Genomic DNA, 16,122 nt, shown 5'->3' on the forward strand with positions numbered 1-16,122 from the left:
TGATATTTAGGGACCATAATCTGAGCACTGGGAGTGCTCATTGTTACTGGATTAGTCATCACTTCCAGGCCTTTGCAAAGGACAGAAGTTGGGAATGATTTTATTTCTTACAGAAAAAATACATTATAAATGTATAACTCACACTTCAAATTCACATTGAAGACTTTAAGACTTAACCCCATCAAACCATCACCTATTCACCTTATCTTGCATTAGCAAGTCCTGGTTCTCAATGATACAATATAATTACTCTTTTTCTGCTGGGCACAGTGATATGTGCCTATACTCTCAACTACTCAGGAGGCTGAGGCAGGAGGATTACTGAAGACCAGGAATTCAAGGCTACCCTAGGCAATGTAGCAAGGCCCCATCTCTCTCTAAACAAAAATTATGTACAATTACTCTTTTATTTTATTTCGTAACATATACAGCACTGTCTAAAAATAACAAAACTAATGCTACTACCAACAATATGATTACTAAAAATAGTTTAATATTTTAAAAATTATCTTTTTAATTCTGTTTTTTTTTTTTGATGGAGTCTTGCTCTGTTGCCCAGGCTGGAGTGCAGTGGTGCAATCTTGGCTCACTACAAGCTCCGCCTCCCAGGTTCATGCCATTCTCCTGCCTCAGCCTCCTGAGTAGCTGGGACTACAGGCGACCGCCACCATGACTGGCTAAATATTTTTTTGTATTTTTAGTAGAGACAGAGTTTCACTGTGTTAGCTAGGATGGTCTCTATCTCCTGACCTTATGATCCACCCCCCTCGGCCTCCCAAAGTGCTAGGATTACAGGTGTGAGCCACTGCACCTGGCCTGTAATTCTTTTTTTCCTCAGTATACATTCCACTCAGGATATACACTAAAATTATTTCATATTGAAATAGTTTTTCTATGTTTAGCTATGCTATGCTACCAGTTTTGTGGACAGTTGGGGTCATTTGTTCTCACTTATTTTCAGTTTTTAGGGATTGTCTTTTATTAATAGGCTTTCTATTTTAGAACACTTTTAGGCTCACAGCAAAATTGATAGGAAGGTACGTAGATTTATCACATATCCTATCCCTACACATGCATAGCCTCTCTCATTATCAATATCTTCCACCAGACTGGTACATTTGTTACAGTTGATGAACATACATTGACACATCATTATCACATGAATAAGTCTCACGAAATCTGATGGTTTTATATGGGGTTTCCCCTTTCACTTGGCTCTCATTCTTTCTTGCCTGCTACCACGTAAGATATGCCTTTTGCCATGATTCTGAGGTCTCCCCAGCCGTGTGGAACTGTGAGTCCATTAAACCTCTTTTTCTTTATAAATTACTCAGCCTCGAGTATGTCTTTATCAGCAGCATGAAAACAGACCAATAAAGTTTATATTACTGGCTACTCATGCACTCTATTGCTATTCCAACATCTGCACATTCATATAGACTAAATCCTATGGTAGTAATAAAAACAGCTAACACTAACTGAACTCTTAGTATGTCCTGAACGTTGTTCTAAGCACTATTTCCTCACTTAATTCCTATGCCCAGCCTATGAGATTGACACAATTATGATCCTGCTCTTGCAGATAAGGAAGGAATAGATAAGTAATTTGCCTAAGATAAATATCTAGAAAGTTGTTCTTAGCCATTATATGATACCGCCCTTCCAAGCATACCAAACATCTTGTGACAAATGCCTTGTCATGAGGACTTCCAAAGACCAGCTGATTTTGAATAAATATGTAGGACTAAATATTTTAGAACTATAAAAATAAATGATGTTCTCAATAAAGTGTGATGACAGGTTTTTAAAGCATTGATTTAGATGTGTGAATTTTAATACATCTGTTTGAAAACCAACCATGTTTCTGAATAGTCACACCTTCTATAATAGATTTATTAAATTAAAATGTACAAAAGTGCTCACAGTTGACTTTTTTCACCTGTAAAATTGCAATTTCATATGGTTCCATATAATACTTTTGCCACTATTGAAAAGATGAAGTCTCATCTTTTCTTTTCAGAGATCTGAGCTGTTTGTCAGTCCATCTGATAATCAACCCATTGGTTAACTGCGCCAAATGCCATATCAGTTCTGGGGTCATGAGCCATGCCTCTTAAAAGTTTATGTCTTGGGAAAAGTTACTTCTCTCAGCATTGATTTTATCTATGAGGTAAAAATTTTAATACTTGCCTCATAGAATTATTATGAAGATCAATTGCATAGTGTAAGTTAAAAGTTCAATCATATATGCCAAGTACTTAACAAATGGTGGCTATTTTTATTACTGTTGCTTATTTTACTTCTTTATTAACTAGCATATCACTAGACCATCATTATGGAGATGTTGACTTTATTCCCCCTGAAAGCAATTGGCCCTGTGGTTGGGGAATAAGTGCTGGGATTGCCTTGGTAGGTGATATATGACCTTAAAAAGCCTGCGACTTTTTGTCAGGCTATAGTGTGGTAATGAATTTTCCCAGAAGTCTATGGTATCTGCTTGTCATTTTGCAAGTGTGTGTGTGAGCTTCAAGAGCAAGCTTGTAAGCACACAAAAGTTCCCAGATGGCTTTTCAAGGACTTTTGATGTCTGCAATCTTTGATTTGAATGTTCCCCAGAGATCTCAGAGCAGATTTCTTGTATCCTTAAACATGGCTGTGCAAAATTGAGCAAATAATTGGCCTAGTTTAGACCATCTTGTTAAATGACAGCTAGATTCATGGCAGCAAGAGCAGCCTCACATCTGATATCATTGACCGAGCCATGATCCACTGGCATTGGGAGCTCTACAAACTTCTCAGGAGAGCCTTGAAAGAGGCTAACCAGGTGTTGACCTGTGGTCAGCTGGAATAAAAGTTTTAATTGAACAATCTCCTGTGAAATGCGTGCCAGGTTTTGTCCTGCTGCAGTCAACTGTCTTGATTCTTGAGCAGTTTTATTAGCTTCACCCATAGCTGTAATGGATTTGAGATGACAGTTTAGGAGCTGCAAATATTGAGGTCCTGGAACACAAACATACAGTAAAGTCAGCCACAGTAAAACAAGACTTAGGGCAACATGACTCCCTCAGCTGGCTTCCTGCAGAGAATGGAGGCCAAAAGGAAAATTATCCTCACCTCTGCATGGTGGGCCCTTAGCCATGGGAGGGAAAGAAGGGTCTGAGTCTTAAGACCTGGAGTGCAACGAAAAGTAGAGTTTGGCTATCAGAGACTACTATTGTGAGAATGGCAGGCACTACAAAACATGAGTGTAGCCTCAATTCAGGGCATGAAATTGCTATTGTTTGCTAATCTTGTCTCAATATTTAAAGAATACTATGCAAGAGGTGCATTGCTTATGTTGTATAAAGGGTTAACTAGAGATTCACTAGTGTTTTAGTTGTTCCGAAGCCTCTTCCGGCTTCTTTACAGCTGTGTTCTAATATAACCTTGGTGCCATCCAAGGCAATAAATAGCAAAGGAGTTGGGGTAAGTCCAGTGATTTTTCCACAGCATCTTTCATTGTAAGTATGCTGGCTTTTAAAAAATGAGACTCCATAAACCACATAATCACAGAATCCTGTTGCCATCTCTGGGGGGTTTTGGCATTCCAAATCCTTGCCTTCTTGGACAGTGCATTGATGTGGCCCTGGGGACTGGTTAGAGTGTCTAAAACCAATCCTGGCACTGGATCACCTTGTGGCTGAGGTGAAATGGGGATCTTGTTTTCAAAAGGTTGGAGAAGAACTCAGAGGAAAGGACCTGAGAGGAGACCACTGACTCTTTGGAGCTTAGGAGAGATTGACCCTTGACCTTCTCAATCTTCAGACCTTAGAAGCTCCTTGCTAGTCACACATGTTCACATCCATCTTGGCAGCCCGAACCCCCAACGTCCTTGGACATTCCTAGAAGTGTAAAGATCAAATCAGCCCCAGGATGTTGGCAGGATTCAGTGTGTTACTAAAAATGGGCCCTTGTGGATGAAGACTTAAGCATTTTAAGTGAAAAAAGAAAATCAAATTTATGTAATTATTAGTGACTCCAGTGATTTCAGTTGTTCTGAAATGGTTCATTACCAAAGATTGAAACAGGGTCACAAGAACACTGCTTCCCAGTGAGAGAGAAGCGTATCTCTCTGCAGCCCCTATTCCTCCCCTAGTCTCAGCCAAGAGTGACACTGGGGAATACTCCAGAAAACTATTCATGGGGGTTTGGATTTACAAGCTTCATAACTGTTCTCTTAACACTACAACCCACCTTTGCAGTGAGCGATTCAAAGCCACAGCCTCCTAGCTAACTTTGGGTCCTTCCCAAACACTAAATAATGGGATGGGGATAGAAGACAGTTTCTTTTCCAAAGTGCAGAGGCGGGAGGCTGGATGACTGCTGCAGGAGCTGGTCTAGCGCCAGCCCCTGGCTGATACCTGCTCTGGGGCAGCGTGCAGAGGCTAAGGCCTGGATAGAGCTGGGAGGTGGGGGAGCAGTTTTCCGTGACAGCCTCCCTTATTCATGGCTACCCTTTTCTCAGCCAAAACTGTATTTCCTGGTACCTCTCTCGGGGTTGCAGACGAGGAGCAGTTGGATCATTTGATTAGCTTTTTCCCAGAACAGGGAGCCTCCCATCTCTGTTTACTTCCCAGTGAGTGAAGGAGGAGGCCCAAGAATGGGGCGCCTTCTGGGGCTGCTCCTGAAACAAAAACCACCCCAGAGTCAGCCCTGGTTTTGCTAAATGTGCCACATTTCCCACATCAGGTTGACACCTGCTGACCCTTTCCACCCTCCCTACTGCTGGGGAAAATACTTCCGGGTGGTCCCACTCCAGCTCTCCTCACCGAAAAAGGAAACTTTCTTTGCTCCTCATAGATCACCTGTTTGGATTTTTGCTTTTGTTTTTAATTGTGGTAAAAATGCATAACATAAAATTTACCATCTTAACTATTTTTAAGCATAGTTCAGTGTCAACTATAATCACATTGTTGCACATTGGACCTCTAGAACTTTTTCATCTTGCAAAACTGAAACTCTATATTCTCTGAACCACTGCCCATTTCCCTCTCCCTGCAGCCCCTGACAATTACCATTCTACTTTCTGTTTCTATGAGTTTAACTACTTTAGATATCCCATATAAATGTAATCACACAGGATTTGTCTTCTTGTGATTGGCCTATTTCCCTTAGCATAATGTCATCAAGGTTTGTCCATGTTGTAACATGTGACAGCATTTCTTTTGTTCGTAAGACTAAAAACCATTTCATTGTGTGTATATACCACATTTGATTCATTCATTCATCTGTGTATGGAGATTTAGGTTGTTTTCACCTCTTGGCTATTGTGAATAATGCTGTAATGAACATGGATGTGTAAACTTCTCTTTGAGATCCTGCTTTTGATTCTTTTGGATATACACTGGAAGTGAGATTGCTGGATCATAGGGTAATTCTATTTTTAATATTGTGAGGAATCTCCATGCTGTTTTCCATAGCAACTGCACAATTTTACATTGTCTAAGGGTGATTTTGAAGTGCCCTGGGCATAAACTTCAGGCCTTAGGCTTCCACTCTTGGATTCATTTTTGATATCCCTACATTCTTTCCACATCACCTACCCATAGCAATTAGTTGTAGCATGTAACCTTTCTCCAAGGTCAATCCCACAGAGCAGGGAACAAACAGCAGGCCTTACCCTGGTCCCAAGTGTAAGTAAAACATGGACTTTTCACTTCTAATCTGATGCTTCACTGGGTCCTTACCATAACAGGCAAATGCAAGCACTCAGCTCAAACACCCTCCATCCCCACATGGGCCTTTCTGGAGCCTCTAGCACTTCCCTTCATGTGGGGTGAGGTTCCACTGCTCTTTAGTCAGTGTCATTTTCCTGGAACTGGTCAGGACTCTCATCTTCATGCCTACATTAAAGGCAGGCCGGCATCTCTGGCTCTCTTCCCTGTGGTGGCGATGGCTCGTTAAATGCCTCTTGGTCACTTCTGTGAGACAGCCTGGCAGTGGAGGAGGGGCAGCGGTTTGCTGGCTGCCCACCCAGGCTGAAGGGCTCTGATCTTTTTACAGAAGAGCCCATCTCTTTTATGCTACAGAAGAAAGAGTCAAGACTTGCAGGGCAATTGTGGGACTGTTTTCTTTTTCCTAACTGGCTCTCGGTGACATGGTTTTCTGGTCTAAGAGCTTATGTCTTTGATGAGATGTGTGTCCCCTCTGCTCCCCCTGGCCCCAACTCAGATGCCCCTTTAGCCAACTCTAGCACACGCACGCGCGCACGCACACACACACACACGCACCAAAGGTTCTTGTCCACCCCAGCCTATGGTTTGCTTTCCAGTCATTCATTCCATTCCCAGCTTCTGGCTTGGAATTTGGGCCTCCAAAAAGGAAATAAAAGGTACAATTCCTCAAGATTAGCTACCAATTTTTTTCATTCTATTTTGTGTTCACCTTATTTACCAAAGTCACTGCTGGCTTTATATGCAAGTAGAGAAGTTTTCAGAGCAATTAGACTGCCACAAAATAGCTCCTTTCCAATTTGCATTGGAGCAAAAAGCCAACATTAGATAATCATTTCTTTGGTTTTGAATTGCCCTTTCTAGTTTTTTTAAAAAATGCGAATACACCTACTAGGAGTAACAAATTGCCACTAACCCTTCACTATAATTTAGTTTGTCAGATGGCTTCCTTCTGGGGCAAGTGGGTAGGGCAATGTGAAGGCTTGAATGGGAGAAAAACACAAAAAGTGGAGTTGGGGGAAACATTAACAAATTCCATTTATTTCCCAATTTTTCCTAAGATCAGCTTTGTATATGTTTCAGCTAGAATCTCATGAATCTTTGTATTTCAGCACTTGCCTATTTTAGGAAAAATTGAGCAAGTTAGCCAAATCGTTCTTGATGTCTTGATTTTACAGGCTGGTACAATGTTATGAAATGCTGTAAGGAAGGGAGGCATCCCTGAATTTATCTTTTGTCTCCTGTTTAAGTCCATATGGATCCCATGTGACTTCAAAGTATGGAGGCCATGTTGACTGTTTTTTTTTTTTTTATTTTTGGGGGGATATTTTTCCTTTAATGTGTTGGTCTAATTAGAGAAGGAAAAAATCAATATTTGGATTTGAAAGTTACATACAGAGGAGAAATTGGCCCATAAACTGTGGAGGGAATAGATGAGCTCTAAAATCATCAAGAAGATAGTTCCTGGTATTAGTTCAGATACTTTTGGATGAAAGAAATATAAATCAATCTGAGCTAGCTTAAGCAAAATGTGGGGGGTGGTATAAGGATAACGGGTATCTCATGGAGCCCAAGAGCAGGAATAGCTTGTCAGCAACCCAGGAGCAAAGTCGGCCTCTCGTTTCTGCTGCTCTCAGAACATCTGCTTTCCCTTTTCTCTCTCTCTGCAGACCAGCTTTCTCTGGTTCTCTGGTCACATTGCAGAATGTGGTTGCCCCAAGGCTCCTAGATCAACATATTGTCTTCCCAGTCACATGAAGATTAATTAGCTATTAATTAGTCCTAGTTCTTGGGAGAAGGAACCTGAATCAGGGTCTACAGTGGCCTAATGAACTATAAACGAAGGGCAATTGTCACAATCTATAAATGTGGGTGCTGGGGGCTTACCCTGGGCATCAGAGATACTTTTTCAGAGAAGCATGGTCCACATGCTGAGCTTTCAAAAGAAAATGAGCCATAGTTTTCTGTGTTTACTGTTTGTAACTTGAATGTCCCCAGGTCTTGTCAGCTATGGGCACAAATAGTCATGTCATGCTCATAACACCAGAGTAATAGGGGACCTCAGACTTCACACAAATGCTGCCATGGGTTTTATATTATTTTATTTTCATTTTTTTTTTGAGACAGGGTCTCACTCTGTCCCCCAGGTTGGAGTGCAGTGGCATGATCTTAGCTCACTGCAACCTCTGCCTCGTGGGCTTAAGTGATCTTCCCATCTCAGCCTCCTGAGTAGCTGAAACTATAGGCGCATGCCACCAGGCGTGGCTTTTTTTTTTTTTTTTTTGCCACATTGCCCATGCTGGTCTTGAACTCTTGGGCTCAAGCAATCCTCCTGCCTTGGCCTCCCAAAGTGCTAGGATTACAGACATGAGGCACGGTGCCCAGCCAGACCAGGAGTTTTCTTCAGTGTTCCTCCAAGCTCATGAATGGTCCACTCCAACTGAGTTCACCATCTCTTACCAGATACCTCAGTTCCCCACCAGGTATTACAGTCTTTGCCACTATTCTGCTGGGCACCAACCACAACAACAAGCCAAGTTTGATCCTTCACTAAGGGTGGCCATATATTTCTAGCTTATGCCCGTTGTCCTCATATAATTGTTAATTGTTAATAGCACCCTCTTTTATTCTCAGAGAAGCATAAGTTTTACAATAGTCAGAGGCAAGGAGGTTTTTGTGAATCCTCTGTTAGAGAAGCTCCCAAATGGCACAGTTTGTGTTCTCAACATTTTCTACAGGGGCAGAGAAACCCAATTTTAAATTTAGAAACCTAAATTAACCAAAGGGAAGCTATCGATTGATTGATATAACCAAAGTAGGGAAAAGGCAGTGGGTAGAGCGTCTCAGCAACCACTGGATTCAGAATCTCAAGTGTTAGAGAACTCACTTCTTCTCTCTTCGTTTCCTTTTTTTTTTTTTTTTTTTTGTTGTTGTTGTTTTGTCTCTGTTTCTCTGTGTTAAACTTATTCCCTTAGACTTGCCCCTATGAAGCTGGAAGCTTCAACACTAAGACCAGTCCTAGGCCTACATCCTCAAAGCTTCAGAACCACAAAACTCAGAGGGCTCTTAAAGGGAATATCTTAGGAAAGAGCCTATTGACTATGGTTCGGTCGTATGCCCATCACTGGACCATTCACTGTGGCCAAAGCATTAGGAACTATGGTTGGCAGCCCCATCAGAATCCTACTAAAAAGAGGACAGTGCTGTTACAGGCAAACAAAGCAACAAATGCCCACCACATAGAGCTCTTTCAGTGTTTAACCATCAGCCAATTTTCTCCAGAAGTGAGACCTGAGTCCAGTTGGGGAATGTCATAAAATAAAAGCAGTATGTGGTCCAACATTCCTCCTTCCCATTCTACAACTAGGATTTTTCTGACTGAGGCAAACTCTTCCTGATCCTTGATCCCTTCACTCATCCTATAGGGTCCACAGTTCTTGTGCATGTTGGCTTGGTTAGGCTGCCCTAGCTGTTCACTGGACCCCCAGCAGTGGGCATAGCTTAGGCACAAGCTTAAAGATATCATTATATATATTAGCAAAACCAAACAGGATTAGGGAAACAAGTACATTACATCCCAGACAAATCCTGAGTAGGTTCTTGAAATTAAACCATATGACTTCTTAGACCTACAGTTTGCATTCTGAAGACAAGCCAGTGGGATTCATACTCAGGCTAAGAAACCCTCCCCCGTGTGTGTGTGTGTGTGTGTGTGTGTGTGTGTATGTAAACCAGGACACAAATGGTACATTTATTGGCTTCAGGCCCAAATGTTATTCACAGAAAAGAAAAGCTGATTCCTGCTCTGATATAAACTTGAACACTATTTTTCTGTTCATGGAAAATTCTATTTTTCTTTAGCATTGTTACTTAACCAAGACTTTTAGAAAATTGCAGCAGTGCTTTGAAGCACTCCGTGAAGTTGAGCTATTTCAGGCCTGTTCCAGAATAGGTTGTATGCCCATGTGGGTTTCCATATCTGCAGTGGTGTTTTGGTTGACATTTAGGATCTTTTCAAGCTCATGGTTCTGTTTCATGAGTACACAGATGAAGCCAATTCACTTTGTGAAATCCACCTAGTTTAAAATTCCTTTCACCTCCTCTCAAACATATTTGAGAAAGTCATTACAAATCAAGAGACCAATGTGAAGCTTAAAATGCATTTTCTTAAATGTCCTTCAAAAAGAGATTATGTTTCGGACATAATGTTTTGGACTAAACCAGAAGGTGAACTGCTGAGCATCCAGAAGTTTCTAGAGGGGACAGCATTGTAGGTTTGTTATGTTTGGAAAACAGTGGCCTGGACTATTTGTATGCAGGCGGGGATATCCCCTTACTGGGGAGTGAGCACTCATCCTCAAAGCCATTTGCATGTTCTGCACCTTTCTGAACCCTTCCCAGTGCCAAGTCCAAAATGAGTCATGAGACTGACTGCATGCACCATATGGTAAACCTGAGAACCATCCCTCTACTGAAGGACGCACACCAGGGCATGATTTGTTTAAGGCTACACAACTTCTGCCGAAAGATGACTTTGCCACAGCTTTTAAACATATGATGCAAGTTTTGTGCTGTGAAAAGTCCCCACTTACAGTTTAAGTATTTTTGTTCAGAGGAATAAAAGAAAACAAACACGTAAGTCCTAACACAGGGCCTGTTTATAGCAATGGATCAGGCAGATCTCACTTCCCTTACTACATCCCTGACTGCTTCTAGCTGCATTAATTAGCTTAAAGGGGCTTCAGGGGTACTTGGTAATGAAAACAGCCATACCTTATGCAATTAATTATATAGAACAGTTACTTAGCTTCCATTTTTCTGCACCCCTCATGGTACTGACTTTCCACTTTCTGTTTTCATTTTTAGAAAATAAGTTGCTATGAAACTTACATCTATTGACTTTGAGGATGCTTCTAGAAAATCATTTGAATATTTTTAAAACCAAAGATTTCTATATTTCTGCTAACTTTTTAAAGAGGAGCCCAAGTCTGAGAGAGACAGAAACCCAACTCTAATTATATCTGTGGTGCCTGGGAGACATCCCCAGCTTAGATGAGTAAATGTGAAAAGAGAAAACAATCATAGGCAATTAGCTGGGTCTTGGCTTAATGTCAGCAATGTATCCACTGTGAACCTCAAGCCCTCCCTGCTCTGTGGGCACCAGTCTCCCTCCCTCCCTTCCTCCCCTCAGCCACAGTTCCATTTAGCAAAGCAGAGAGGGCCTTGGACTCGTATTGTTACCCTGGAATTAGGCTAGACAATATTTTCCAGTGACTTCTTAAAAGTCTGTCCCTTCTTCTGGTCATTATTGTATTCTGCCACCCGTCCCCTCCCCATGCATATCTCCCCCCCCACCACAAACCCACGCCTTAAGTCATTTTACTGGAAAACTGCTTGGCACCTAGCACTTCTTCTTTCAATTACAGCAGCTTTTGAAGGTCTCATTGGCCCACACAGAATGCCACTGGCCGAGTGTAAGTGCCAGAGAAATATATTTCTTTTAAAACACTCCACATTTCTACTGCAAATAGGAACCCTCCCCAAGTCCATCACATCTGATAACCACTGTCAGGCTGGACAGTGGACTCATGGTGCTCTCAGGGCGACCTCACAGGGGCTTGGCCGTGGCACTGAGGGGAGAGCCTGATTGGCTGGCTGTTTCATTGCCGGATCTCTGAAGGCCAATCAGGATTTGCAGCTCAGCCACCTGCTTTCTGAGGAGCACTGAGCAAGATGGCCACCTCCTGGTGGTAAGTCTCGCTCCTGGAGTTCTCATCTTGACCCTACAGCGGGACATTTTGCCGCCACCTCTTTGTGTGTTGGGAAGATGACGTCCTTTCTGCTCGTCCTGCTTCTCTGATTGGTGAGTTTGGGATGGAGAAATGGACACGTTCAGTTCAACCCCTTCCATTCTCACTTTCCAAGAAGCAAGGTTTCTCTGTCTCTGGAAGTTTTCTGGGACTGGACTTTGTCTTGGCAAAGGGAGAGCCTGCAATTTGGTTGGGAAATGTTAAATAGGGCTGTGTGAGAAATCTTAGGTGCAGACTGGGGCTCTTCATCTAGCTTTATCAGCAATAGAGCAGACATTCTTGGCCCCAGCTTACAGCCCCAGCCTCTCTTGTCTACCTGTCAACTGCTTTGGGGCTTGGAGCAGAAAAGCAGGGAAGTAATTAATTGTCACCCTCTAACTCCAGCACTGCCCTCAGGAATGAAGAGAGGAGCCAGGGAACTCCTGCGGGAATTCCCTGAGAAGACCACAGGAATATAAAATATAATGAAGTGATGTGAGAAAAAATTGATAAACCAGCTTGGAGATTAAGGATGAAACTCAAGGATACAGGAAAGCTGAATCTCATGTTTTTCTCTTAGGAAATTCCTCTCAACTTGTGAAACAGGAAGACCGAGGGTTTCTCCTGGAGTTGTTTAAAGAGTGGCACTTTACAGAATTAGTTTCATGAAGCTTGTGAAAGGGAATCATCTGTCTAGTGCACCATCAAGTCAATATTAGAGTTTTCTTAGAATACTACCCAGGCACTGGTAGAAATTGATTTACACAAGTGTTCTTGTTGCACTTGAAGCAGAATTAGGAATTTAGCTAAAATCTTTCAGATACGAGAGATTAGACCTGCAAGAGAGGTAAGAGAATTTGGTGGAAGGTGGAAGCAGAGAGCATCCTTACTAATTTTAAGAGCTCACCCAAGACCAGTAGTTTTCCATCCATTAGAATCACCTAAGGAATTGCTGAACAATTCCAATATTTGGGTTCCTTCCCACATCATTCAAACCAGACACTCTGGTGATGGGCCAAGGAGTCAGTATTGTTAAAAACTGCCCAGGTGATTCTGTCTGGTGTGCAGCTGGGACTGAAAAACAGTGTCCTGGTGGGCTAAGGAAGCACTGGTCATCTGTCCCTTGCCTTTGGGAGCAGCCACAGGTGATGGTGATGATGGTGGTGGTGGTGGTGAGTGGGGAATTTACATACTCTTTCTTCCCTAATGAATCTAAACTCTGCTACTTGAAGGGTGGTCCCTGGACTAGCTGCATCATCACTTAGGACCTTGTTCAAAAATGCAGAATTTGGGGCCCCACCCTAGACCTAGACCTATTGAATTAGAACTGTAGTGGGGAAATGTTTCTTGAACTTTAATGTGCATAGGAAACACCTGGGATCTTGTTAAAATGCAGATTCTGTTTCAGTAGGTCTGGGGTGTAGTCCAAGGTCCTGCATTTCTAACAATCTCCCAAGTGATTCCAGTGTTTCCAATCCACGGACCACACTTTGAGCAGCAAGGCAGCTGAGGCCTTGGAGCAACCACAAATGGAAGTTGCTCGAAGAGCAGTGCTCCAGCTTTGGACTGCTCTGTAGGAATGATGCTGAAAATGTTGCATGGTGCATCTTCAGGGACATAACAGACGCTGAAGATTTTATAGGAGTGGCTGCCATTCCCAGAACAGCCAATAGTAATTACCATCATCAGGAGATGCTGTTGCTGGGAACTTCCAGGAACTGCCAATTGGAGCTGGCACCAAAGGAAACTGCAATGGGAGAATCGAGTTAACAAGACTGCTTAGCAAGTTGGAACCCTCTCTGTATTCCAGCCCAAGTCACACTTGAGAATGAGGGAATTGGCTGTTCTTAATCACTTGCTATCTGGAGGAGAGAACCAGTCTTTCCATATACTTCACACTGAAATTAGAAAATAATTTTTCATCAAGATTCCTCTTGGGGCTTATGTATTCCTTTACTCCACAGATATTTTTGAGGACCTACTTTGTACCATGTAGTATGCTAAGACTTAGATTTGAATGTCTAAAAACTGAGTGAGGCTCCAGCCAGCAGTAGACACCTAGAACTGCAACTCAACTCTCATTGGAGAGGACACTGTGGCTTGAGAGAAGGTTATATTGGGATAGTGTCCATAAACATCTTAGCTATTATATAAACCTTGGGCCTAATATCAGTTGATGTCAATTTCAGAAATAAGACCATATATGATTCATTTGGAATCAGGCACTGGAAAAGCCAATGCTATTACTGGAAGGAATTTGACACCACTGAGCTACCCTAGGATAAAGGCTAAGTACACAATATTTTGCAATGAAATAGCAGCCATAGAAGATACTGTATGACTGCACTGGGGGTTTAGTACTATAACCAATTTGAGAATTTGGGAATGATTTGGTTCTGGGCAGGGAATATAAGTGGGAGCTTGAACCATGGGCTGTATTCCTCCTCCCCATATGGAAAGACTTGCCTGTATCATTCAGGATGTCCTTTCCCATCCTGCCCTTTAAACCAGTGTGCTCAGAAGAGGTATTGCTGGCCTCCAGAGACCTCAGACACCCTGCAGACAGTGTTTCTTATGACTTTTATAAGGCCAAGGGCTTCCTATTTGAAGAGCTATGCTCACCTGTTGTGAAGGCAGGAAGACATCTCAGTCAATATGTACTCTAGTGACCCAGAAACAGGGGAATGTCAAACAACAAAAAAATTGCTGATCAGGAGTTCTGAAACCTCAGCTGACCTTGGAACCCAGTGGGAACTCATTAGCAGTAGTGACCAGAAACCCTAAGGGGAAGCCATTATAATCCTCACCCCACCCCCCACCTCACCCTGGAAAGGTATGTTAGAGTCCACAGCTCACCAATGTTAAATGACTCAAATAAAGTTACAGGGTAGTAGAAACAAGTGGAGAAGAACAAAGGTTTTCTGACTTCTAGTACCAGGGAAATTAGAAATGGTTAAGAAACAGAGAAACTGCAGAAGAAAAAGACCTGTCATTATAGTTGGGGGTGTGTGTGCAAAAGGAAATATGTAATCATCTCAATCTGAGGGACCTCCATGTGTGGGCACATACAACAGACTGTGAGAAGTTACAAAGGAGATGGAAGACCAAATGAGTGTGCAATATAACTGGAAATAGGACAGATATAATGGAAATACACAATAACATAAGTCACATAAGCACAAAATATATACCTAAGTGATGACAGCTGTATAAGGAGCCAGGCGGCATGGGGGAAAGAAGGAGGCTCGGGGAGGTAATTGGAAAAGTGTGTGGGTAGAAAAGAAATTGATAGAAAGCAGCAGTATTTGCATCTACCTGAGGAAAGGCACTTGCTGCTGAGGCAGGTTTAAGTAAGTTCCCCGGGGCAAAGAAAGAGTCTTCCAAAGGGCTCTGAGGTTCTAGGACTAGAGGAAGTAGAGCATGAAATTTCCTTCCAGGGACAGTCTGGTTTGAAAGGGAGGAGGAGAAATAAGAGAAAGCTCCGTGGTAATATACAAGACGAAAGGAAAAGAAAGACAAGTAAAAGGAATGATCTGCAACCACCTGGATATTGGAGCACAATTGTGAGAACAACTGGGTAAGAAGAGTCCATTTTCTTACCCTCCTTTTTCCCCCCTTTCCAAAGCATCCTATATTCCATTTTGGATTATTCTTGATAAGTTTCCTTTCCTATGGAATGTGCTACCTATCTAGTAGCAACTGATGCTACCTCTCTTAGCTTCCAACTTGATAAAGAGGCATTTTTAATATAGCTGCTGGATCCAAATTGAAGGGAAGGAATAATCTAGCAAAATATCCACAAATTAGCTGCACTTTCTTTTGTAACATAAGGCAGCTGTATTCACTCACCTGAGATGGGGTGGAAGATCTCACACACTGTTCTCTGCTTTCCTTTTCTGCTTTGTTCAGAGACACAAGATGTAGGCACCCTGCTAAGCATGGAACTCCTGGCTGCCTCCTCCACCTCAACATATGCTTGTTCAGGTAGAGCCCAGCTAGGGACTGACAGTGGTAGAGCATTGCTGATTTAGGTTCCTCACGTAAAGCACTGTAGACAAGGGCAGCGACAAAAATCTCTGGTAGTGTGCTTGCGGGGGATCTGAGTTTTTAATGTATTTGATTGGTTTAGCATGTCAAAGATCAAGTCTTGAAAGTAGGAGAGAAAAATTATATGTCTTTCCAGCAGAGCCAATGTAATGCTTGCCTGCGAGTAACCAGGAATTGTGCTATATGCTGTGCACATCTGTCTCACAGACCTAAGGTAACGGAACCTGCAATCCAGTGGACCATGGAACTGCTTGAGTTCTGGGCACCATCTGTGCCAGCATAGCCTGCTGAATCTCAGTATCTCTCAGGAGGGGGCCAGAAATCAATCTCACACATTCCCCAGATAATTCTGATACCTTTAGAACTACGACTTAGAGGGACTGCATAATAATAGAAATGACTTACTGGAAGGATAAATTTTTAGAAAATAGTTAAATACATTTTTAGAAAATAGCATCCTCAATAATACATGACCTTAATGAAACAGAAACAGAAAGCCATAGATGGGAACATTGTGAAGTGAAGGGCTAACAATACAACAACTATACCACATGATACAACATAAAAATGAAAAT

Source organism: Pan paniscus, chromosome 4 (genome assembly GCF_029289425.2).
Source record: "Pan paniscus chromosome 4, NHGRI_mPanPan1-v2.0_pri, whole genome shotgun sequence".
In the NCBI taxonomy this organism is placed as follows: Eukaryota; Metazoa; Chordata; class Mammalia; order Primates; family Hominidae; genus Pan; species Pan paniscus.